Genomic DNA, 24297 nt, shown 5'->3' with positions numbered 1-24297 from the left:
GGACAGGGTGACAGGAGCATGAGAGCCCTCGGGAAGGATAAGACAAGTTAAAAAAAGGGTTGCCATAAATATACAGAGTCTGGGAAGCAAAGAGGAGGAGCATCATGCGTGGGTGCAGAGCTAAGACATCATAAGGACAACTGAGATGTGGCAGGAGCTCTGTGTTGTAAAGAGTCTAAAGGCTCTTTAGGAAGAACAGGAAGGGAATTCAAGGAAGCTGGGTGCTATGTGAAGAAGCAGCCTCAATGTATGGAACTCTTTTGGAACAGAAGATAGGGTGACTGAGGGCTTGTGGGTCATGATCAGAGAAGAGGCTGGTAAGAGCAGTGTTGTGGTGGCAATCTACTACAAATCATGCGGTCAATATTAGGAAATGGATGAAGTCTTCTTTAAGCAACTCAAGGAAGTAATCAGATCACTGACCTTGGTTCTTATGGATTACCACCCTAGCACTCGAAGATTCTGCTGAAAAGTTTCTGAAGATCTTGGTGGGCAGTAGACTGAGCATACTGGAGTTATAAGCAGGAGTGCAGCTCATAGATCAAAGGGTGATAACTCCCCTGTGTTTGCCACTTGTGAGACTGCATCTGTAATACTGCCTTCAGTTTTGAGTTCCCCAGTACAAGGAAGATGCTGGTAAAATTGAGAAAGTCTAGCAGAGAGCTACCAGGATGGTCAGAAGACTTGAACACATGCCGCATCAGGAGAACCTGAAGGAACTGTGCTTCTTTAGAGAGCAAGGTTATTTAGAGGAAGTGTGGGGAACCTAGTAGCAGCTTTCTGATGCCTAAGAGAAGGTTTCTAGGAAGATAGAGACAGTTTCTTTACTAAGGAGCACAGTGGAAGAACGAGAGCCATAAATTGAAACAGGGTAGGTTATAGCTGCAAATAAGGGGGAAAATGTTCCACTGTAAGGATAATTAAACATGAGAACCGGGGTCCGAAGAAAATACAGAATCTATCCTTGAAGGTTTTCATGACTCAGTTAGACAAAGCCTAGAGCAACCTCAACTGATTGTGATGTTGACCCTCCTTTGAGCAGGGTGTTGGACTGGAGGCCTCTTGAGGTTACTTCCAGCTGGAATGATATGAAATTCTACTGCATGTGGGACATACATGGTGTAGAAACCACAAGAGACTCTAGGTCTTCTGGACTGATGGATATGGACTGCAAGAAAAACACAAGGGTATGTCATATGGTTTTAAGGGCTTGTGTTAATGCAAATGAAAGCCTGCTTAACTTTGCAAAGTGGCCAGGTGACACACTGATCCTCTTATCACAAGTGAAGTATATGCAGAGGGGTATATGCCTACCTCTTCTTTTCCCATCTCTTTTTAGCTGTTTAATCATTTAAAATTAATTTCAGGGGCATTTATCATTATGGTCTTTTGACCAGATGGAAACACTTTTCTGGTAACTCCTAACAAGTAAAATTCTCTTTCCAAAATGCCATTCAAACTAGGGACCGTATTTCAAGGTTGGATCATCACATTCTTGATGAATTTCAAGTCCATGCTATAACAGACACCACTGAGGCTAAAAATAGGGACAGGAGTAAAACAGACTTTAAAATGTTCAATCAAATAAGTAATAATCCATTGAAAACCAGTCTGACTGATGAAATTATTGTGGACAGCTCACAACAAAATCTTTATTCTGCTATAATTTAAATGCTGATGGGCTTCTGTCGTATCTCGCTATATTAAGGATGTGTCTGATACGGTTGCCCTGCCACAGGTCTTGTCAAGGTTGTGCTTTCGTGTTCACATACCAATATATACTAGTGAGATGGGTTATTACTTCCAACTGATTTTTGTTATTTCTGAATATATAAGGTAAATAAAACGCAAAGAAGTGATTTTCTAACTTCAGCATCTTAATGCAGCTCACAGCAGATTCAAGTTTTGTTTTCAATACCTGTATATATCATGGTGTAATGTTGCCTATTAATTAGAAGCTGAGCAGAAGAAAAGGACAAATTTGCATAACCATTTCTATTCAAGTTATGGACTTTTAAATCATGCTGCTTGTGTCTATAGACTAATGAGTACACCATTATGGAAGAGGCTTAGTAAGTCACTGCACTTGGGATGTCCAGGTTTTTGCTCAGCATATAATATTTTGAGAGCCATTTTTTTCAAGCATAGCGTAATAGGCTTTAACTTTGCTAAGCTTTTCTGCCAGGCCTCCAGTGCCCTGCTGTTCTATTATATTGAACTTGTAAGCAGGACGCTCTGCCAGGCTCACCCAGATTACTGCTGCAATAAGGGCCCTGCTGAGTGACTAGTGTCATGATAAGTGCTAGGGAGGGAGTTCACCATCTTGGCATACTGTTCTCATCTTATTAAATTCAGCTTTGTGGAAGCAGGGAGTCTGCCTCTCAGCCTCACTGGCTCTGGCTCAGTCCAACTGCTACTGTCAGACAAAATGAAAATAGGAACCACCACAGCTAATGGCAGGTGCTGCACCACCACAGCTGAGGAAAAAAAGAGGGATGATTTTTTTACTTCTCTTTTCTTTTCCTTTTCTTTTTTTCTTTTTTTTTTAATAAGCATGTGACTGTATTGATTTGAAAATATTTAGTTTTTTAATGTTATTATAGCTCTCATATCCACAGACACTTGCTAAGCCACTGTTCTTTTTGAACATATTTATTCTGTCCACCTTATGTAGCCTTCTTTGTTCCTTTTTACTTACATTCAGGAAATATAATGCAGCAAACAAGCCTTGGAACAGGTCTGATACCATCCAGATTTGATAAAGGATGATATTGTAAAGATCCAGTCCTGTCACGCATGTTGAGGCAAAACTCCCTACTGGGTGGTGCCCAATGAGAATCTCCCAAATTCCAGTCTTGTGTTTGTACTGGGGGTGAAGCGAGTTGGCTGTTCAAGTGCCCCTGAACTCAGCGCACCTGCTTAACTAATTCTCATCTTTTTTTTTAAAGTCTAACCTTCAGTTTTGGGTGAAGGATCCAAAACCTTCCAAGAGCCCTAAAATGACCAGCTATTATCTGAGTGGAAGCTATACTGCTGAATGCAGCAGGAAAAGTGCAACATTTACAGAGAGGAGGGAGTGAACACGGTGGGGTGTGTTTGGGAGCCATCCTGACGGAGAGGAATTAAATAAACTCACTCATTTTGTGGTATGAATTTCCACAGTAGGAAAGTATGGCTTACTTCTGAATATCAGTTTCTGAAAGAAAGGGCTTGTGGAAGGATAGATGTATTGCTTCTACACTTGCTGGTGTCTGAGCATGTGTGGAGTCTTCCTTGACATCAGCAAATAAAATTGTTTCTCGCTGTTCAACAATAAATGTTCAAGTAACCCCATTATTGCCACTTCAGTGTTCTGTAAATTGGACACGATCAACACATGCAGTGTAACCTTTCTGAAAGAAATATCGATGTGGTCCAGCTACAGAAGACATTGTATAGCAAAACCAAATTGGGATCAATAGAAAATCCAGATTTTCAAACGCATTTATGTCAGGAGTTGCTAAGCCTGGCAGGTTGCAGATCAGCAGCACACTTGTTGGCCACATCAGTCTTCATAAGAGTGACAGGTTTGACTAGATTCTTAGAGACAGGCTGATTCAGAAATTCAGTCAAAATAAGATCTTTCTGCCAATTTGCAATATCACATTCACAATCCATTCCAGACTCATCAAAGGTAACGAAAAAAGGACTTAATATTTTAATCCCCTCTGAGAAAATGAATAAGGAAATGATGTCTGCAAAAAGTGTCATATTTTTTCTTGAAAAACAAGAGTGGAGAACTATTAGTGAAGCTGACTACCATGAATATTGTGTGTCAGACCTTTCAAATCCCAGGCAATTGGCATGCAAGGGAATTACTGTCAAAATTCAAGGGCAAGTGAAAGGATAAAACAAATCTATTTGGTAAAGTTTCTGGTTTAGACAAGTCCAATTTGTTTATACTTGTTCTTCACTTCTGTATCACATTCATAAAGTTGTCATTTGTAAAGGTTTTTAAATGTTCCTTCAAAGACACACTTTTTTCTTTCTTTCTTTCTTTTTCCTTGTCTTCCTTAAGTCTTTCTTGTTATCCTGATTCATTGTGATGCTATTGGGGGTCAGAGGAATGGGAATTTTGCTCTGGTCACTGCGCAGTCCACACCAAGCAAATTGCCAAGGAAACCATGGTTAATTTATAAGAGGTTTTAATGATAACTTTTCTCTGCTTTTCCACCTCTTTCAGTATAGACTTGAAAAGTTTACTTGAAATTCAGAATGCTGCAGCTAAGGAATGAATTACAGTGGAATGGTTGCTGGAAGTTGTCCAGGAGAAGTATAACCAAAATGTAAGGAGAGAAAGCTAACACTCTCAAGAGAAGGGTTTTGATTGTATGAAATTGCTTTTGTTTTGTTTTACTTTGAGAAAACACAAAGATCTCAGGCTTAGATTTTTGCCACTGAATCCAGCCTTGGAATCAATAAAAGTGTGGCGGGCTAAATTTAGATTAGATTGTGGAATGATTCAGAAAATGCTTTATGAACAATGCATAGAATCTACTCCAGTTTACAGATGACACTTATCTCCAACTGTTGTGCCTGCAAACATGTAATGAAGAAGGTGTCTGTTAATGCTAATCAGACATATTTGGTTTTCATACTGTAATTTAAGTGATTCCATAGGGAATTTCTCCTTGGTCAAATTCTGAGAGATTAAATGGCCTTGGGATGTGACCTTTCTTTGTGAGGGGGAACATCAACTCTGGATGTTTCAGATTTTCCTTCATTTCAACATGGAAAAAGAATGCCCCTGAGATATTCCAACTGAGCAGCAAAATTATAGCAGGATAGCAAAGCTGGAACCACTCTGTACCATGGCAAATCTGGATCTTGAAACTTAGCTCCATCTTCAGTGATTTTGCAGCTGAAGAGTCTAGTGCTTTTAAATTGGAACAATCGGGTGATCAAGACATTCTGAATGAAGGTGGTCCTACAGAAACATATTCACACTTGTCTTCTATTCATCACATAAGAATAACAGAATGTATTACCAAAGACAAGCGTACCCTACTATCACACTTCAGGCATCCTTTGTCCTGGTTAGCTGACAACTCTTTTTGCAAAAGGCTTTTGTCAAGTATGACAGGAAGATACATAAGCTATATAAGCCCAGGTATGCCTGTGGTATGTTGGGAGAAGGAGTCAACATTAAAAAACTGAAACAATGGATCAAACATAGTTATTTTAATAAAGTCAAGATATTTGTGTTTGGTTTTATATGTATGTTTTTCTAACTATATGAAACCAGCATGTTTGGAATATGACAGCCTGGAGATAAATATGCCCTTGCATTGTTCATAGCAGAAACACTGAATCATTATGGTAGTCTATGAGAGTGAAAGAGAAAACCAAACAGATCTACTTTCACTGAACATGTTGAATGAAATGTGAAAAATAAACAAACAGCACAGATGGTGAAACAGTTTAATTTTTAATACTCCTCCAGTGATAATCATTTCCAATATTTATAACAGCGTGATAGCAACATATATTAAAACATGTTATTTTAGTCTTAAAAAAAACAAACAAAAAAAAGCAGCTGAGCAATTCACAATTTTCAGCAAAGTCATATTTAAAAAAAGTGGTTTTGGAATACGATCAGTTTAAATATTCCTGCATGAATATTAAACAATCTATTCAAATGCTAAATCTTTGGCAGGGTCTTATTTCTGGCTACTGTGGATAACATGTCTGGAAACTTACAGTTCTGTATGCTCATTTCTCCTTCTTTCTGAATTTGCTAAGTCCAGCAATGCAAGTGTAGACCAGCAAAACTAGAATTCTCAGTAACTCTCTTCACTGTTTTTCAGTATTCTCAGGAACAGAACACAAATTTTGGAGAGAATCCCATATGGCAGGTGCTGACATTAAGTAGAGACAAGAACAGACTTCTTGTTAACATATTATCTACTCCTCACCTACCCCTGGTCTGTTACAAAACTCATTGACAATGAAAGCTAAATGAACTAACTGAAAACTAATTCAGTACTGTTACAAATATTTCAAACAGCTGCATAAACCTTTCTACAGGCTTAAATGCAAACCAAGCAAAGAACCTCTGAAGTCTTCTCTATGCCTAGCCACATTGAATATCATCCAAGCAACTATATTTTCTTTCCAGAGCAAATTTAAAGCATTCTTTTCAAAAGGTGGTGTCCTGTAGAGATGAACTGGGTAAACAGAAAGACAGATGGAGGAAATTAAATGAATCAGGTACTGCTGCTTGCAGAAGGAAGTGAATGAGGAGGATAAGTAGTTGATATGACCTGAGAAGATCCGTATTGCTGTATGACAGACCCATTAATAAATTATATGATAGAGTATTCTATACATTAACAGTTGATCTAAATAGTCTCATCCCAAGACACAAAAGACTCCATCTCCTTAACCATGATCTCTGATTTCTTTCTTGCATCTCCTTGAGGGGTACTGTGACTCCTAACTTGTTAAAGAGAGTGAAGATTGGAAGGAATATGTTATTTATCCAGTGTAGTAGTGTATGTAATGATATTTTAATGCTTCTTCAAGTTACTTTGATACCAAAATGACAGATACTGAGAAGCTATCATTTAGGTCCCTAATTAAGAGAAAAATATAGCTCTCACAGACATTGTTCTTGTGTTCAGTAATTTCCTTCAGATTTGGAGAAACAAGCACACTTCCAGGTGTTGTGAAATACTGTCCTAATGCCCTATGATTCTAAAGATGACTGTGACTACTTGGTGGTATTGACAAGTTTATCAGGAATGTCATGGAGCCAGTTCTGTGAAGGTGAAGTTCTCTTGTCAGAAAAAAATGGAATGGTTGATTGTGTCCCCATTAAGTGAATATAATTTATTGAGAGAATAGACAATCTAAACTCGTCAAAGAATTTGAGGAGGGAATGAGTAGAAATTTCTCACGAAATGTAAATATTTTAATTTTTTACCCCCAGAAAAATAAACGTAGAAATTCTTTTTGCAGTGCGATTTTTGATTTATCATTTCCTCATTCACATTCCTTTTTTCCTCCTTTCTTTCCCACTGGAAACGAAGAGAAGGAAGGAAAAAAGCGAAACTGGAATCCAGAAGCCCAAAGAAATGAGAAAAGAGAAAAGCACTGTCAGTTTCCTACAACTCCATAAACCTCCTTTTCAATTGTTTTTCCCTTTTTCCAATCAAATCCCAGTGTGCCTCTTGTTCTCCTAGTCTGAAAAGCTGAAGAGCTCTTTTGCACAAGATCAGAGACAGATACGTGGGCAATGACTGTGAAGAATATTTAAAGGTCCCCACAAAGCATCATTCTGATAAAGTTACTGACGATGCTGTTAGTTCATAGAGCTTTCTTTTTCATCTTCTCCTTTAACTTGAGGATGGAACTTCCACATTACCTAGCTGGATAGTCATGTTGAGTTCATCCTAATTCTGTAGCATTCTGCTATTACAGAAGTGCTATGCCTCCTTGATATGCCTTAGCTTTCTTCTGAGGAAGCTAACATCCAACTTTTCCATACTCCTTTTGGAAACTGTAACACTGTGTTAGACGCTGTCAGCCTTTTAAGTTTTGTTGGGTAGATATGAAACTGTAGTCTTAGCTTGATTCTAGGCAACTGGTACAGGGAGGAGGATGCTTAGTGTATGCTTAGTGTATACCCCTTTAATGGGTAGGTACATGTTGCACTCCAAGGTTTTCCAAACTGGTTAGTGGCTGAAGGGGTTTTGGCTGACTGGCGCCCCAGCTGAGAGACCTTATAATGAGCCTCTCATATTTTTGGAAAATAGCCTTTGAAACCAGGCCTTCAACAAGAAGCACTAGTTACTCTCAGATGCTTGACAATATGCTGCCTTGTTTTCCTCCTTGATTTTTTCAGCCCTTACTGTGGACCATCTCCAGTGACTATCACAAAGCCTGTCTATATTAAAAAATGATCTATCTGGTACCTGTGATAGAGTCACATCCTTTACATACCAGCCACAAGAGGGAGATGTGGAATACTCACTGAATAATAGGTTTTAGTCCACTGTTTTGCCAGTGCTATTGATAGCTTCTGTGATTTTTGCCATCCGGCCACTTTTAGCACCAGCCTTTTTTCCTGGAGATCATGGCTTGCAACAGTCTGGTTTTAGATAGAGGCAACCTTTAGATGCCTCAGACGGAAATATTCTGTCACCTAAATTTGCCCCCCTTTTACTCTTTAATAGAGCAGTTACAGTTGTTTAACACTTTCAGAGAACAATGTGGCTATCTCAGCACACGAAAAAGAATTGATGGTACTACATGATTTTTTTCCCAATAAATGAATTGTAATTGGTACTTAGATTCTAATCATAGGAAACCTGTTTTATAGCAACAGTGCTGTTGTGGGCTATTTTAGGGGCAGAGTGGTGCATACTGGAGAAAATTTGTACATGAGAGCAAGAGGAACAGACAATTGCTTTTGGGGACTGTGTAGATTAGTACATCATTGCATACTAACAAAGTGCTAATTGCTCCTTTTGACCACAGGCCCAGTTTATTGCGCTTTAGCACAAATGTGCCCTGTGCACTAAATTGCAAAGCTAACACTGCATTATTTCTCGGTACAGCTTGCAAATTCTTGTAGGGCAGTATGCATTAGCCTTAATTGGATGCAAAGAAAAAGGATGGCATAGAGGTACTCACTTGCAATTTAGAAAGAACAGCCCTGGTGCTAATTACCCAGGTAGCAAATGTTACATTCATTTTGTGATGACAGTGGTAAAATCAAACTGTATACATATATTTATATAATTTTAGTATAATATTTTAATATTGCATATAATAACTGTATATAATAATAATGTATAATAATTTATCTCTGCTTGGTTCGTTAGGTAAAAAAAACAGCTGTGAACTACCCTGAACAGGTTGTTGGTACTGATTATAGAGACATTTCTGCTGATTTTAGAGAAATAGTAGCTGTTTAGGAGGTTTGTCAGTTAGTAAATGACCATTTCGTAATAACCATATAGAGTAATGTCTCTTATTTATCTTGGTTAGAATTGTACTCAGAAAGGTAGTTTTAGAGTGGAAAGGAAGTTTAGGATGTTTTATTGTGGGTAGCACCTCATCTTTCTGCTCCTTTTCTAAAAGTCCAGAATTATTTGCTCACAGACCCTTTCCACCCCTCAAAGAAGATAGAAAGAAGCATCACAACTGGATACGTAAAAAGTCAGTAAGAGATTTCACTTGTTTGGAAAGACATAAATCTACAGGTGTTATTCCCATTCTGCTACACATCATGTAAACCTTTCTTGAACCAGCCTCTTGATTTTGTTGTTCTGCTAATAGGCAAATTTGAAGATCAGACTTCTTTTATATGTTTCCTTGGTCCCTTCTTTCTTTTTCTACAGGGATTCTTCTGGGTTTGACATTTTCTTTAGATAGGCAGCCTGGCACTGAATTAATTTAATTTCTACTATAATTTAGAACTAGCTCTTCAAATTCTTCATTTGGGATTTGAAGACAGTGGTACTAGAAGCCCAACCTGAGACTTCAGGCATGCATTGTAGTATTTGACAGTAGGTCATGTTTTACAGTATTTTAATCAGGAAAATGTATATGTAAAGGGAGAAGAAAAGAGGCTATAGGGAATAATCCAGTGTTGTGAAAAGAACAGACTAAAATATTTTGTAGGCTTTCCTTTCGCACTTTATTAAAACAATATGAATACAGAATAACACAAATTCCACTCTCTAGTCTATCTTTTGAAATAAATGAGTTGAGAAAAGAAAGTATAAAAAGCAGCTGAAAAGGACAAGTATGTGTCACCATAAGGGCACTCTGTGTCACAAAGCAAGTATGCCTTAGTGCCAGCCAAAACAACCACCCACTCAAGGTACCGAAGGGTAGGCATGCTGTTATGACCCAGATTCAAATGGTGAGAGTAGGAGTGAGAAAGTGAAAGTGTTAATAATACTTCAAGCACAGAGCTAACGGGAGGGGAATTTCTGGGATTCCCCTTTCATTCCTATTCTCTCTCAAAAGAAAACTACAGAGTTCTCTCTGAAAGAAAAAATCTCTTTGGCTTATCACCAAATGTTGAATTTTTAGACTGAATGATGTACAGCAGAACTGTATACCTGTCCTGACTGGAATACCTGTGTAGTAGTGAAGAGGGATAGATAAATTCAGAGGTTTAGAAATTCTCAGATGACTAAACTTTGACTAGTGCGGAACCAATTTTTGAGAATGGGAAAAAGATGGGTAATTTTAAATACTGACATACTTCTTTGTTTTGCTGCAGCTGACATAAATTTGAAGGACAATAAATCTGTTAGAGCTATCAACACCAAGTCCAGCAGCCTGCCCAACCACATAGATTGCAAAATGGCTTTTTGGAGAGGATAGAGCATATGCTTACTATACTGCTGCAAAACCTCCTTTTTCATACTCCTTCATGTGCCTAACTCAGTTCATTCTTACTAGAACAATCATTTTTATGTTGCTGAAGTTTTTAATGTTCCATATTTTACAGAAGGATTAGGAAGCCTTCCAACTCTTTGTATCATATTAACACTGAATGGTGTTAAAACAAGAATTAACATTAGGAAATTCAGCCATTTTACAGTGGCTGCTTTTTTAGTGATAAAGTTTAATAATTAAGAAATTACAGCTTGATCTACTCTAGCAGCTCCTCTGTTTAACAATGCTCACAGACACAAATTACTTGACCCATTGCAAGTAGGTAACTCATGTGGGTAGATTCTGTATTACAGACATAAGGATTGCATTATCTCAAGCTGTCTGAAAATTTCTATGGCTCAGGAAGTCCTGTATTCAATGCATTTTCACATACTAAGTGTAGGGCAGTAAAGATAATTGCATGGTAGTTCTCCCTTTAACTTGTTAAACTTGAAGTGGGTTGCTGGCCTAGCATTATGCCTTTCTGTTCATGTTTTCTTTCTTTGCTGTAGGCAACTTTTCAGTAAAAAAAAAAGTGAGAATCACAGAATCATTGAATAATTTAGGTTGGAAAAGACCTTTAAGATCACTGAGTCCAACCATTGACCTAACGCTGACAAGTCCACCCCTAAACCACATCCGTAAATGCCACAAGTCTTTCAAATACCTTCAGGAATGGTGACTCAACCACTTTCCTAAGCAGCCTGTTACAACATTTGACAACCCTTCTGATGAAGAAGTATTTCCTAATATCCAATTTAAATCTCCCCTGGCACAACTTGAGGCCATTACCTCTTGTTCTGTCACTCATTACGTAGGAAAAGAGACCATCACCCACCTCACTGTGGCTTCCTTTCAGGTAGTTGCAAAAAGCAACAAGGTCTCCCTTGAGCCTCCTTCTCTCCAGGCTAAACAATACGACTTCCCTCAGCTGTTTTTCATAAGACTTGCTCTCTAGACCCTTCAACAGGTTTGTTGCACTTCTTTGGGCATGCTCCAGCACCCCTATGTCTTTCTTGTAGTGAAGGCCCAGAACTAAACACAGTATTTGAGGTGTGGCCTCAAATACTTCATCCCCACAAATACAGCAGGATTATTCCTTCCATAGTCCTTCCCACACTATTCCTGACACAGGCTATGATGCTATTGGCCCTCTTGGCCACCTGAGCACAAGCTAATTCATGTTCAGCCGGATGTCTACCAACATCTCCAGGTCCTTTTCCACCGAGCAGCTTTCCAGCCACTCTTCCCCAAGCCTGTAGTGTTGCATGGGGTTGTTGTGACCTAAGTGCAGGACCCTTGTTGAACCTCATCCTATTGGCCTTGGCCCATCGATCCAGCCTGTCCAGGTCACTCTTAGAGACTTCCTATCCTCCAGCAGATACACACTCTCACCCAACTTGGTGTCATCTGCAAGCTTACTGAGGGTGCCCATGATCCCCTCATCCAAATCACCGATAAAGGTATTAAACAGAACTGGCCCCATACATGACTTGTGTCTGGCTGCCAACTGGATTTAACACCATTTGGGCCCAGCCATCAAATCATTTTTTTTTTACCCAGTGAAGGTTATGCCCATCCAAGCCATGAGCAGCCATTTTCTCCAGAAGAATGATGTGGGAAGCAACGTCAAAGGCTTTACTACACTCCAGGTAAACAACATCTGCAGACTTTCTCTCATCCAATAAGTCAGTCACTTTCTCAAAGAAGGAGATCAGACTAGTCAAGCAGGACCTGCCTTTCTTAAAACCATGCTGACTAGATCTGGTTGTCCTGTATGTGCCATGTGATGACACTCAAGATTATCTGCTCCATAAGCTTCCCCAGCACAGGCTGACAGGCTTGTAGTTCCCTGGATACACCTTTTAGCCCTTCTTGTAGATGGGCATCACATTTGCCAACTTCCAGTCCACTGGGACCTCACAGATTAGCCAGGAGTACTGATAAATGTTGGAAAGTGGCTCAGAATCATTGGACTGTTTATGTTGGAAAAGACCTTTAAGATCACTGAGTCCAACCATTAACCTAACACTGACAAGTCCACCACTAAATCACGTCCCTAAGTGCTACATCTACATGTCCTTTAAATACAACTAGTTTCCTAAATAGGCTGAAGTGTGCTCTCTGGAAGTCCAAAGTAGCAGTTCTGATAAACCCCCTCCTTACTCCTCTGAGAATTGAAAACTCTTACCATTTCTTGATGGCTATGCCCAAGACAGCCTCCACCCATCACGTCACCCACAAGCTGGTCCCTGGTCACCAAACAAGAAATGTCAGTATGTGGTTGCTTGCTTACAATATTTAGAATTACTTCAAAAAATATGACTTTTTTTCAAAAGAGAAATTATTTATTTACATTATCAGTTGTGCTTTCAAAGAGACTCCCTTAAGGCAGAGCATAATGAATTGGAAGTGGGGCTCAGCGGTGACCCATTAGCCTGCCTTCCTCTGAAACTTTCTGGCATTTGCAGGAGAGGGTGATGGAAGGTAGAGGAAGAAGAGATTATATCCTTTTGTGATGGCTCTTGTGAGGGCTTTTTCTCCTAGTGACTGAGTGCAGATATTGAAAGTCTTTTCTATCTCCCAAATGTCTGATGTCAACGTCAGATGTCATCTTTAGCAGCAGCAGCAGCAGCCGCTGTGACAGTAAAAAGCAAACAGTGGAAGACGTAGCCAAAATGTTGAAGTCCCTGCTTCCCTCCTCAGGGCTAACAAAGCACGCAGAGACCTACATTCTGAACTTGGGACACAGCTGTTAAAAGCACTTTAGTTTTCCAACCTGTGTGTCTGGAAAACTTTGTGATTGCAAGTGATTCAGACAAGTCTGGCTTTTGAAGCAAAGCAAAAGCTGGATTCTGAAAGTTTTAAAGTGTAACAACTGAGTCAGAATGGCAGAATTTCACACCTCTTATTTCAGATTTTCAAAAGAGGCAAAATAATGTGCCTGGTATTTTAACTCAGCTTTGTTTTTAATAAAATAGAATATATGACAATATAAAACTATATGGATGGAATTAAATGAGCTATACAATATACCCCAGAAACTATAACAAATAGCATCTTCATAGAAATCTTCATTCTAAAGGGCAGTTTGAAAGTATTCACTTCACATAAAAGCTGTTTATTAGTCTCATCACATTTCCTGGTACAATGAAACTGTTAGTAAAATATGATGGTATTGGAAAACACTGTATGACTGTAAAATGACTGAAAATGACTGCATCTGAGGACTGGAGTGAATTGCCTTACAGTAGGTTGTCATGCTGTTTCTTTTTCTTCTTTTTTTTTCAACTGCCATCTGTGCTCCAGAATTCAGGTTTTCATTAAAGCAAAAATCAGCTGTAAGGATTTCATTCTCATTCACATTAAAACCCCTTGGAATAACTGAGAAGCTGATTGCATAGTTACAAAGAAAAAATCTGAAATTCCGTCCCCTTCTCTTCCAGCTCGTATGTAATCCTCATCAGTTTAAAATTTGTGCAGTTCTAGAGCTGTGTAGAGTCACATGGAGACACAAACAGTAACCAAATACCAAGTGTTGTAATGAAGATCCTTTACCTTTCTGCAAGCTTGCAATTGCATCTTTGAGAGGTCAGAAGTATCCCATTAATCTCAGTGCAGCATCAGATTGGAGAGCTAACGCCAGTAACTTGACTATCAACTTCATTAACCATTTCATTTTTGATCAAAGTGTATGACATAAGGTTTATGAAGATTGGCATAGGTTGTTCTATGCAGTACACTTGAGCAACTGGAGAGATAAATTATCAGCAATCTGAGTTGCTAATTAAGACAAAATCTGAGAATTCCTGTGATAGCTTTTAAAAGATGTTTATTTTATATCCATTGATTTGGGTTTGTAGGTGGATTTTTAGGAGCAGCACTGCATTTTTCCCATCTTGTGTTTGCATCGTTTTCAATTGCAGAAGAACTCAGGTGTAAAACAAAATTCACTGATAATTAATGTTACTGTTTCCATTGATAACACCATTCAATATGTAGGGGGAAATCAGTACTGGGTCAGATGCTGGGTTTGTACTTCACATGAAAGAGACCGCCTGGTGGTGCTGGTATCAGGGTATCTCCAACTTGATCATAGCATTCAGGAAGTGATGCCATCATGAATTGTTACAAGAATAACTATAGATTGAAAACCAAAACAATCAGTGAAGGATATTGTCTTCCCCCCTCTCCATGTTGGCATTTTTTGGGGGTGGCTCTTTTTCATGTGTTTTCATCAATATCATTTGTGTTTTTTTTGTTAATGTTTGTCATCGGTTTTCCATACAAAAACATGGTTTTCTTACTGTTTCGGGAAGCCTTTAAAAATGTTATTGACAAAAACAGGCTCGGTATAACTCCATGAAACTGAAACTCTTTTTAATCTTCTGAAAATTCACATTCTGAAACTCTTTTCTCTTTCCGGATCACACCATCGATTGGATCTCTCAAACAGTTCCCTTCAGAAGGAGGGCAGGAGGGAATGTCTCCATCCAGAGTACTAACCAGGCATGACCTTATTCAAGTTGTGAAAAGTGAGATTCATGAAACCTGAATTGATGTTTGCACAGCCCTTGAAAAATATACTGTGTAGTATAATTGCTGAGCACAACATAATTGTTAATTATTTTGATGTGGCTTTGGGCAGCATAAAACCAGCAGTGTGCAGTTCACACTCTGCATCTGCAGGAGACACCAAAAATCACACGATTAAACAAAAATACTCTATTGTATAGGCTAGTAAAAAGGCAAAACACAGTGTGGGGAAGAAATCTTGGCATTCTTAAACACAACTCTGCTGAAACACCCATTTCAGGGGAGATATGTGATACATTAAAGTAAAATGTTTATCAGTAAACTTCATATTACCTGGCAAATGGGAAAAAACAGTTCTGCAAGCATTAGTTAAAGTGAAAGGATGCAAGGCAGGTTCATGGTTAGAAAATTGTTCAGAAGATTGTTTTTATTTTACTAATGCAACACAAAATGAGGCAACACTGGTAAAAGGAAAAAGAGCTTTGTGAGCAGAAGAGCCAGTGGCTTGACCGAGTGGTGGTGCAGTTTGTGCATTTCCCAGGCAAATTCCTCAGAAACCAGTATAATTGGTGAGTAATGTTTCACTGAATTGGTCTCTTTAGAGTGTCGGTGGAAGGGGGTGAGAAATTGCAGTGTGTGAGTGCCAGCTGCATGCTGCATCTGCAGTTCTTCATGAGGTTGGGTCTAACTTCTTGCTGAATGAAGTCTGGAGAGATGACAGAAGCTTAAAGCTCCTGATCATCCTTGCTGATCTGCAACAGTGATGTACTAGGGTGAAATGCTGATTCTCTGAAGTTGGTGCCAAAGCTCCAGCTGACTTCATCAGGAGCTAAATTTCACCGGGTTTGCCCTTCTAAAAGTATGCACTGGGACCGCATTTAGGCATCTTTGTGAGAATCATGGTTTGTTGTGGCTTTGGCTGGGGAACATTCAACCAATGCAGAACTGTGATTTTTACCTGGAATCCACACACATCTTGTGTCAGCTCCACGCGTAGTCTTTCAGTTTCCCCGCTGTGTGTCTGTGACAGAGCTCATGTGCTGTGAGAAAGTCACAGCTTGCTCTCCTGTAGGTCTCCTGTGTGGTTTGGTAATGGAAGGGGTTTGCAGACCATACTCACAACTGTGCCATGGGAAGGAGTTGCAGTCTCTGTGCATTGTGGACAGACACAGTTTTGTTACTGCAGTTGCTCCGGTCTCCAAAGGTTTTTTTTTAGGTTTCAGCTCATGAGTATGTGCAGGACAGAAAGAAGTGATATGAAATGATGCTCAGAAAAGATTTTTTGCACGCAAGAGCAAAATCAAATAGTAAAGAAAAACTATTTTCATATAGCTGGTATAACCGAAAAAGAGTACGATTTCACAGTACAAAATCACAGTGGAATTGCCAGGCCTTGTATTAATGTGGTTTATATCACACCACAGAGAAGTGCGTACCAGTAGAAAGTGAACAACTGAGTATTTTGAAAGGAATGGTAGATGTTACTTACTTACGGGATTCACGTTGGAGACATTTTTTCTGAAACTGGAGGTACTTTCATATGCAAAACTTCGCCCACAACAAATGACTTGGACTTAAGAAAGCAACCCCAGTGGGAAGACTGCTTGGTAAATGTTGAGGTGGCAGAGACATACTGATTTTAGAGACAAAGCAGTTTGAATACATCTCATGTGACTAATGGGATACACTATCACTCAGTCTCTCTACTAAGTATAGCACGTGTGCAATGTAAACCCATGTTATTTTGCAAAACTTTTATGCATCTGAGAGATACTTAGCAGCACATTTACAAAGCTGGTGGAAATCTCTTCAGCTAAATTACATTTGTTATCTTGTAGCTTGTCCCACTTTAAAGACTAACACAAATCCAACACAGTGGTACAGCATACGTGTATTCAGATGTTAATACGTAAGTTTACATTAGATCTGCTCATCCTTATACCGTTTAAGGAAGCTTTGTGAGGATCTTTTTCTTAGCCTCGGTACTTACAACTGTTCTATGTCATGTAATACCCTTTCAGGTTTCTGCATTTACTGGAGGAACCAAGGAGGAAAGTAGCTAGAACACTGAATTTCTGACAGATTTAACTAGGTGTGATATTCAGGGGAGTTTTAGATCATCTTCTCTCGTTTTTAATGAATGGTGGGGCTTAGAATGTTCAACCGTTACTCTAGGGATATTTATGTTTAAAACCCCCAACCTTAAATGTAACTGTATTTCATATGCAAAATGCTTAAATGTATGTGAACTCACAAATTATTCAGATCAAATAACTATACAGCTTTAAATAGTGCTGAGGTTATATATAGGATAAATGTGACCTGTATGCAACCTAATACTCAAGATAAGAAGATATAGAACAAAAATTACTGATTGACCAATCCCAATTTAAAGAAATGGGAATTTAAGTGAAGATTTAACAAGAAAACAAACAAAAATAAACTGTGCTTTAACTATGCTGATATGGAAACACTCTGGAAATTATATGAGAGAAAGAAAACTAAGTGCTACAAGAACAGACATTCTTTGATATTCTTTTGAGAAATATAAAAAGCAGAGGGTAATCAAACTCTTTCACAGATTTGGAATATGCATGTCAACTCTGGAAGATGTTCTGCGTTTCCAGAGACAAAGGTTTCTAATGTAGTGATTAGAAAAATCTTAAAGTTAATTCTAGGCTTAAGTGGCTGATATTATTAATATCAAATTTTCTCAGATATTTTAGAAATGTGATTAAAATAACCAAATCTCCATGCGGAGAAATCCATCAGCCATATCAATATAGCAATCACAAAACGACACTTTTAAATTAAAATAGAAAAAAAAAGGCCTATTTGTATAAAACCCAAAATGTGTTGAAATAATTAAAAATAGCAAATAGTTTAAAAGTCTTATTTAAACCATAAACTGTAGGTACTATTCTATAAAACCAAGTACCTAGGTGCTTTTAAAAGAAGTAGACTACAGTGCATATGTCAGTTCAGTTATTGCTTAAAACCTGAAGTTTAAGTTAATGTGTTAGTTAAGTTGATTGTTACTGTTAAGTTAAAATTAAAGAAACCGAGGTCCTGCTTCTCTGGTGGTTCCTTTTGGTTCTTTCCTATTGGATTCCTTTGGGATGTGATTGATACTATACCAGTCACATGGAACCAATACTAGAAATGGCACAGTTCTAAGACAGTTGAATTATAAGCCAAGAAAAAAAAAAAGATAATTGGGCAAACACAGCAATTATAACTTTACCAGTTTGTTAGTCATCATGTCTCTGTCACAAATGAAAGGAGCGTAAAAAATGTTTCTAGATCCTGACTATATTGAAATATTGCCCCCATATGATAATGTTGAAATGGTTCTCTCTGCTATGTGTGGTGGCATTTTCATTCGATTTTGTTCATATTTCATATTAGATTCATCATTTTGTGTTCCAGCTTTGATCACAGGGAACTTGCATCTAAGCATGCCTGTCTAGCACTTAGTTGTCCAGGCCATGTTACTCTACCTGATGTACAAAACTGTCACAGAAAATAGTGGCAGAATGTAAGCGATGTTTAATTATTTTACAGATGCTACTTCTATCCTTACTAAGAGATCTGTTACTTGTCATAAGTGGAAATTAGGTTGACCTGACCTGATTTAATCTTAATAAATATATTCTTGCTGTTGCTTTCCTCTTTATTAGATCCTGGGCTTAAAAATATCTTTAGTGATTATTTGTTAGTCTGAGTTAGGCTGGCCCGCTGCAGGGTATGGTTGTGTGGTTGTTTTACCAAAATAAGCTTGGACTGAGCTGTTTTCCTCCTTGCACATAATTTGCTTGTTCCTTTTTCTTGTGTGGCACTGGTGTCCATAAAGCCACACAACAAGTAAAATTAAGGATTTGATCCAGAAGAATTAACGCATCTGGGAGAGGGAAATAGGGAGAGATTTTGGTTCCTTGATCTGGCTCATTGCACAGCTGCAAAAGTGCCTGTGCTAACAGCAGGGAAATGACCAAATGTGTGGGACAAAGTATGACTGTCCTGCCCACTGGCTACCTACATATATGTGGGGTTAAAATTATTATCAGCTTCTCTTTCTCCCTGCTCAAACCAATATGGTGGTTACCTGTTTCCAGTCTTTTAGAACCTCTTATATACTTGAGGATGTAAAAAATACTTGCTAATGCCTTCAAATTACTTTATCCAGTTCCCTATGAGCTCTAGGCCATAGTAAATTTCATCAGGTTTGAAACCTAAATTTCATCAATTTATAAACCACTAACTTACCAAAGTAACCTCTAACTTGTTCTTTCCCTTTCCTAGCTTGAGTAAGAACTTTACCTCACTGTGTTAGTTCTCAGATGATCACTGGTAACCTTCTGAGGCTGCAGTTTCATGTTTGTTGATGAAACGGTATTCTAGTCCCAGTTGCCCTGGTGTTTGTCATGGGACATCACCTTCCAAGTTGTGCTGGTACAAGTGGCTGGGAGTCAGTTTTGTGGATTAAATCAGGGAATTGATCCAATTTGGAAAAGTCATGTTTTATTAATTGTCTTTTTAAATCCAAATCCTTGAGGGGACAGCACACCAGTAAAAACAAGACAGAGACAGGGAATATCTTAAACTACCGACCACTTTCTATTGTGAAAACAAGCCCCTGCAAAGACTTAAGCAAAACAACTTCAGATTTACATGATTGCAGCTGAGATTAAAATCTGGCCTTGATGCATCAACCATCTGTTTCCATTCCAAGAAAAGAGACTCAGCAGGACTATTTGTAATTCTGAGGACAGGATTCTGGTTTCAGTCCTGTAGAAATATATCACAAATAACTCTACTGATGGATTTGGAGTTATTTTCTTGTTTCTCCCAGTGTATAATGCTCAGGAACCTACCCTCCAGAAACTTACAGAATGAAAGGCATGCTTTGGGACAGACCTGGATTTCAGCCTCTTCAGGTTTACACCATTGTAACACCAGTGGTTCATACCAGTCTAGCTCAGAATATAGCCTTTTTTAAATAAGTATGGAATGCATATAATTTTGTCTCAACAGCTTCAGAGGAGTGTACCTCACCACTGATGTCTTGGTAGTCCTAATTAAATGTGTCATTTTTTCACTTCTTAAATTTTGACCATATTTGAAGTAACCTGAACTGGGACTGTATTAAATCTGTGAAGGAAACCCATGGATACCTCTATTTTTATTTTCTGCAAATCCAATTAAAAACATATAAAAAAAGAAATTAAAATGAATTTAGATTAATTTAAATTAAAACTTTCATCACCTGTGGATCTCATCTTGCTGACCATTTTTTGCTAGCAGTTACAGAAGAAGTTTTATTCTTAATAATATGGATAAGCATTTTGACTGGGTTGCTGAGTTTTCTGCTGTTCTTTTTTATCTGTTCCTATTACTTGTGTTTGGTACAGAGAGACATACATCGATTGATGTTACCACAGGTATAATGAAGTATGCACTTCGGTTTCTGGGTAAGAATTAAGAAAACTGAGAACCAGTGTTTATAACACATACTGGAAGGAAATGTTATGTACCTGTTGACTTTATAGCTAAAACAATATAGCAGAACATCAGAGATGATATGCCCTATTTTTTGTGTACATCTGTGGGCTTATGTTTGCACAAAAAGTGCCACACCATTTGGAATGTCCTAAAGAAAATGTTGTCTTCTTGCCTGATTTGCATAACTCTTCAAACTTGCACATAGCATAGGATATATTTGCTCAGTATATATTTTTTTTAGTAGTGTCTTTTTTGCCACACCATTCCCCCTTCCTGCCATGGTGCAGATTTACGTACAAAGCCAATTTAATGAATATGTCACAGAAAGAACATCGTTTTTTTGGCAGTCTCTGCTCTGAAACCCAAATATTGTGGATATTTGCAGATGTTCCTCTCTTTACATCTCCTCCTGCAGCATCAACAAGTCTTGCACCTTCTCCTTCTGCATGACCACACAGGAACCACACAGGAACCACCTGTTTTCCTTGCAGGCTTAGCTTCAGTCTCTCTGCTTCTGTGACTTCAGCAAGCTTATCCTTCTTCAGCTTGCAAATTAACAGGCCTGATTCTCCACTCAACCTGTAGCGGATTTCCTAAAAGGCACCATCAACAGAGCTGGCTTCTTCCTTCTTTATGGACCAAAGTACATTCTAAACTAACTCCCTGAATGTCACTCAAGGACTGATACTGATTGGATCTCATTCATGGAAGCACATGTAACATCACACAGTACTGAAATAAGATACCACTGGTTAGTCTGTTAATCCACAGCCAATTTGTGGTTGTGGGTTTTGTTGTTGTTAGGGTTTGTTTTGTTTTTCTCAAATACATCGTAGCACATTGTAAAGCACTACCGTTTTCAAGTTCTTTTTCCAGAATTTGTCGTGAGTCACAATTGTCACTTTTGCAGGTCATCCACCGCAATCATAAGAAGAGAAAAAATGCAGGTATTGTATTTGGCATTCATTGGCATGTGTGATGTATGTATATTCTGCATATGTACTAGTTCTTTCTGACAGCTCCAGGGAATTTCTCAGTAGGTGTTAGTGGACTAATAGGAAGATTTTGGTGTCATCACCATCTTATGAGTGTCTTTAGTGGCTATATATGTGTGTGTTCATATGACATTCTGGTCATTAACCATGAGTCAACAGTATGCTGTGAAGGCTAACCACATAACTGCATTAGTAAAACTGTGGACAGCAGGTTGAGGAAAATGATTGTTCCTTACTATTTAGTTCTGTGTGATAGTTTCTGGAAATCTATGTCCTATTTGAGGCACTGTGGTACAAGAAAAATATTGACATATGGCAGGGCTATATTTTGGTATGATATGCATCTTACCAATGCATATCGGGAATGTTACCAATGTATACAAGTACCTGAAGGGAAAGTGCAAAAATAATGGAACCAGGCTCTTTCCAGTGCTAGCCAGTGACAGGACAAGTGGCAATGGGCACCCATGGAAACACATGAGAGTCCCTCTGAACATTACTAATCATTATTTTTGCTGTGAGTATGACTGAGTGCTGATACAGGATATTCAGAGAGGTTGCAGTGTCTCCAGTCTTGCAGGTATTCAAACGTTATCTGGAGGTAGTCCTGGGCAACCAGCTCTAGGTGGCCTTGCGTCATGGTTTAAGGCCAGCTGGCAACCCAGAAACAGCCACTCACTCATTCCCCACCCCTTCCTCTGCTGCCCTCCCGAAGGGATGGGGAGGAGAATCGAAAGAATGTAATTCTCACAGGTTGAGATAAGAACAGTCCGGTAACTAAGGTATAACACAAATAACTGCTGCTGCCACCAATAATAATAATGCTAAGGGAAAGAACAATGGAAGAGAATACAACAGCTCACCACCCGCCAACTGATATCCAGTCCAACCCAAACAGAGATTTAGCCCTTCTGTGTAGTTGCCCCCAGTTTATATACTGGGCATGACATGCTATGGTATGGAATACCTCTTTGGCTAGCTTGGGTCAGGTGTCCTGTCTCTGCTTCCTCCCGGCTTCCCCTCCTCCCTGGCAGAGCATGAGCCTCAGAGTTCTTGGTCAGAGTAAACATTACTGAGCAACAACTAGAAACATCGGTGTTATCAGCGCTGTTCCCAGGCTGAAAGTCAAAACCACAGCACTGCACCAGCTACCAAGAAGGAGAAAAATGACTGCTACTGCTGAACCCAGGACACCCTGCTTGAGCAGAAGTGTTGAATCAGGTGATCTTCAGAAGTCACTTGCAACCTCAGCCATGCTGTGATTCTGTGACATGCAGGAGCAAATCCAGTAAAGAACCAGAAAGATGATTAAAGAAGCATATGTTCTAGAAGGCTATCAATAAGATCATAGGGAGGGTGGGAAACAGTGGAACAGGGGCTTAGACCAATTAAGAAATCTCCATCCTTAATATTTGACATTATATATAATTTTGCTTTGTGTAAAAAAAAGTTTCCAATTGCCACTTGGAAATTGCCACTAAATTTCAATTTCAGTGAATGCTCCCTTATTCTTGTACTGAGAACATGTTATTTGTTATTGTGATTTTTTTCTTGTGTCCCCATTTGCTTGCTTTCTGTCTAAGGCAAACAGAGGAGAGCCTTTCAGTGTGCTTCTACTAATTTTTATTTCAGTTTATTCTTCTATCCCTTTTTTGATAGTGGCACTTAAAATTGTGCAGTGTTGCAGATGACAAGTGGTCTATTAAATTAACTGAATTACAATGCATAGACATATATTAATGTATTTCTGTTCTGTTACCATTATGTTTTGTGCATAGCCCAGTAACTGCTTACTCTTTCTACCACCACCTCTTCATGAGTAATGGTCTTTTTGATCTATGTACAGTGTTTGTTGAGTCTTTGTCTGAGATACAGTCAGTTTAGGACCCAGGACAGTGAGCAGTTCCAGTGATTTCCTTTAAAGTGTGCTAAAGAAATTTGCCAGCATTTGGTTCCATCTGCCATCATATTTTCTATTCACTCAACTTGCTTAAGGCCTCCAAAGTTTTTCACAGTTTCTCTGGTCTTGATCAACTTAAATAATTTTGGAATGTCAGCAGAACACTTTCCAGATAGTTGATAAACAACAGATGCCCAAGGATGGAACCTTGTGGCACACCATGAATAACCTCATGCCATAGCAACCATTTTTCTTTCTTTTTGTTTCTTATTACTTCACCATTTTTGATCTGTGCAAATGCTTTGTCTCCTCCTCTTTGCTTACTTGGCTTCTTCAGTTACTCTTTATAAAGTGTTTGGACAAAGGAATTTTGAGACATCCCTAAATCATATCAGCCTTCACTGTTATCTACTATACTACTGACTGTCTCAAAGAATTTTAACAGATTAGCTCCTTTCAGACCTTATAGTGTATAGATCCCATTATGTTCTAAGTATTTTATAGTCACCAGTGCAAATAATTTACCTGCTATTGAATGGAAACTATTGGTCTGCAATTCACAGGATGACTGCATCTACTTTTACATAACTGCTTGTGCAAATACTGACCATCCTTCAGCCCTCAAGTATGACAGTGATTCTGCTCTCCCATTCGGGAAAGTGACATGTTGTTTGTATAAATGTACTGTCTTTCAGTACTGTACGTTCATATAAGCACACAGTACTACCACATTTAGTGCAATGAACACAGCAGACCACTGAGACATAAGGTTATGATGCTGTAATTGCGTGTGTTGTTACTAAACTTTTACTCTTTCCATTTGAATCTCAGTCTCCTCCCTTTCCTTCCATATTATCTTCATAACAACTTTAGACTCTTGCAAACTACCTGTACAAATGATAACAAGTCTTAAGTTATTCAAGGTAA

At 38.7% G+C, this 24297-nt stretch overlaps 1 long non-coding RNA gene across 1 annotated transcript; it reads left to right on the top strand.

Moving 5' to 3' along the window:
* Positions 1–142: 142 nt before the first annotated feature.
* LOC133275217 (uncharacterized) lies at positions 143–21173 on the top strand. Its single transcript, XR_009745444.1, has 5 exons — positions 143–1187; positions 2949–4325; positions 13884–14028; positions 18403–18511; positions 20967–21173. It is a non-coding gene; the product is annotated as an uncharacterized LOC133275217 (long non-coding RNA).
* The last annotated feature ends 3124 nt before the right edge of the window (positions 21174–24297 follow it).

The sequence above is a fragment of the Pezoporus flaviventris genome, unplaced genomic scaffold (genome assembly GCF_033815535.1).
Source record: "Pezoporus flaviventris isolate CSIRO_AGI_PZ_B2104156 unplaced genomic scaffold, CSIRO_AGI_Pfla_v1 ptg000037l, whole genome shotgun sequence".
In the NCBI taxonomy this organism is placed as follows: Eukaryota; Metazoa; Chordata; class Aves; order Psittaciformes; family Psittacidae; genus Pezoporus; species Pezoporus flaviventris.
The sequence above is the reverse complement of the archived record's forward strand: the minus strand, read 5'-3'. Positions and strand labels throughout refer to the sequence as shown.